The sequence below is a fragment of the Salvelinus namaycush genome, chromosome 3, assembly GCF_016432855.1.
Source record: "Salvelinus namaycush isolate Seneca chromosome 3, SaNama_1.0, whole genome shotgun sequence".
NCBI lineage: Eukaryota > Metazoa > Chordata > Actinopteri > Salmoniformes > Salmonidae > Salvelinus > Salvelinus namaycush.
In genome coordinates, this window is record NC_052309.1 from 16,254,642 (window position 1) to 16,257,574 (window position 2,933).

The 2,933-nt window shown below is 46.3% G+C and overlaps 1 pseudogene; it reads right to left on the reverse strand.

The window, feature by feature from the left end:
- Window positions 1-1,453: 1,453 nt before the first annotated feature.
- LOC120045272 lies at window positions 1,454-1,562 on the reverse strand (annotated as a pseudogene).
- Window positions 1,563-2,933: the final 1,371 nt, after the last annotated feature.

Below are 2,933 nucleotides of genomic sequence, written 5' to 3' on the forward strand. Positions count from 1 at the left end.
GATCCCTTGTGGTGATCCTCGTGTGGCTCAGTTGGTAGAGAATGGAGCTTGCAGTGTTGTGGGTTTGATTCCCACAGGGGACCAGTATGAAAAATGTATGCGCTCACTACTGGTAGTTGCTCTACTCAGAGTGTCTATTAAAATGTAAAAAATAAAACAAATAACTATGTTTGTTAATAGGAAAATATGTTTTTTCCCCTGAAAAGTCCCGTTTTGGAGATGGGGTTATCAGACAGCGACAGTATGCTCTGTATTATCTCCTAACATTTTTTCAACCAATTACAACTCTCCAGTTGTACAGTATCTGTTAGCAAGGCAGACAAGCCTGAATGACGGTAATCATCATTGAAATTTGGATTAATGTTGTCCTGATTTTGTTTTGTTAATCGTAAATCGTAGCAAAAGCTAACATGGGAAAATAAAAAGACAAAATGACAGTTTGAGTCCAGCATTGGATACTAGAGTACTTTGTGAATAGCCTACTCTGGTGGGAAAATAAGCCTTATGAAACTTGGCAATAAGCACAGCGGAAATGGCCATAACTAGGAGGATATCAAACCGGAGTGACGTCCTGATGTTCTGACACCTCAAGCTTAAAGATATGGTTTTGCCAGGTCTTGAGCCCCCCCCCCACCCCCTCCCACTTGGAGAGTCAGGTCTGTCTGTGACAGCTGTGAGTGAGGAAGTGAGTGATAGACTGCCAAACCTGCTCTATCCACTGATCCCTCCACAGGAAACTGTGGCGTGTCATTTCCTCCCACCACCACGACACTGACCAGAGACGTGTCACCCACCGGCCGCAAAATCCCCCAGGCAGGGAGGATCATGGGAAGATGGCTGGGCAGGGCTTGGAGAGTCTGGGAAGAGGAGAAGTGAAGATGTGACTGAGCCGGCAGACAAGGCCTGTTTCTCCTCAGTCCGTACTCCGTAGCCAGACAGGAAACTCTACTCCATGAGAACAACTAGACTCAAGCAGATCGACTCATACTCAAGTGCTGAATGCTATGAGTAGGGCTTTGCGGTGACCATATTACCACCACACCGGAAGTCATGAGGCATGACCGCAGTCAAATTCCACGTGACCGCTGAGTCATGGCAAACTCTTCTTATACACTCTGGACATGCGTTGGTAAGCACAGCGGAAGTACCCAACTCGCTAACGACCATCAGGTCGCTAACGGCCTGGTACTCAGTGCTTTATTGGCCTTCTAACCACTGACATCAACGCAAACGCAATGAAAATCACAAAACACTCATCAAAACAGTATCATGCTTTTAAAACTCACCGTTAAGCTACATTTTTGACCTCACTGTGATGATCAATTTGAAGAAAGAAGTTCAACAACAGGTTGAAACAGTGGAAAACATGGCGTTGTTGATGTTGTTTCAAAGCCAAACAACAATGGACAGTCCTGTCTTTATTTATTTTGTATTTGTATTTATTTATTTTATGCGCTTACAGCACCTGGTATTCCCAGGCGGTCTCCCATCCAAGTACTAACCAGTCCCGACCCTGCTAAGCTACCGAGATCATGCGTGGTCAGGGTGGTATGGCCACAAGCATATGTTTTTCCCCATTTTATCAGGAATGAAGATGGCTCATCGCTCACCCAGGGCATACAGAGTTTGGGCGGAATATGGAACATCACCTGTCGCACATTACGAAGCTGCATGCTCTTCAAACAGTGGTTGATGCATGATGTGAAATAAGTGTTCTTATAAGCCCAGACTTTTCTATATGCAATGCCGTGTGAAAGCAGAGTTTTGATGGTTGCCACTAAAAAGAGGTTCCCAGTTGCTACTATATTTAGGCCTATTTCTCAGCTGCCTCCTATAAAACCGGAGTAGCCTGATTCAAACTGCGGGAAAGCAGCCTCCATTTGCTATTCGAGTGCATACGGATGACATGTCTTTATCAAATGGGTAGGAATAGTCTCGAAATGTTTACCTAAGTATTCAGACCCTTTGCTATGTGCCTCGAAATTGAGCTCAGGTGCATCCTGTTTCCATTGGTCATCCTTGAGATGTTTCTACAACTTGATTGGAGTCCACCTGTGGTAAATTCAATTGACTGGACATGATTTGGAAAGACACACACTTGTCTATATAAAGATCCCACAGTTGACAGTGCATGTCAGAGCAAAAACCAAGCCATGAGGTCGACAGAATTGTCCATAGAGCTTCGAGACAGGATTGTGTCGAGGCACAGATCAGGGGAAGGGTACCAAAATATTTCTGCAGCATTGAAGGTACCCAAGAACACAGTGGCCTCCATCATTCTTTAATGGAAGAAGTTTGGAACCACGAAGACTCCTCCTAGAGCTGGCCGCCAAGCCAAACTGAGCAATCGTGGGAGAAGGGCCTTGGTCAGGGAGGTGACCAAGAACACGACGGTCACTCTGACAAAGCTCCAGAGTTCCTCTGTGGAGATCGGAGAACCTTCCAGAAGGACAACAATCTCTGCAGCACTCCACCAATCAGGCCTTTATGGTAGAGTGGCCAAATAGAAGCCACTCCTCAGTAAAAGGTACATGACAGCCCGCTTGGAGTTAGCCAAAAGGCACCTAAAGGACTCAGACCATAAGAAACAAGAATCTCTGGTCTGATGAAACCAAGATTGAACTCTTTGGCTTGAATGCCAAGCGTCACGTCTGGAGGAAAGAAACCTGGCACCATCCCTACGGTGAAGCATGGTGGTGGCAGCATCATGCTGTGGGTATGTTTTTCAGTGGCAGGGACTGGGAGACTACTCAGGTTCGAGGGAAAGATGAACGGAGCAAAGTACAGGGAGATCCTTGATGAAAACCTGCTCCAGAACGCTCAGGACCTCAGACTGGGGCGAAGGTTCACCTTCCAACAGGTCAACGACCCTAAGCACACAGACAAGACAATGCAGGAGAGGCTTCGGGACCAGTCTCTGAATGTCCTTGAGT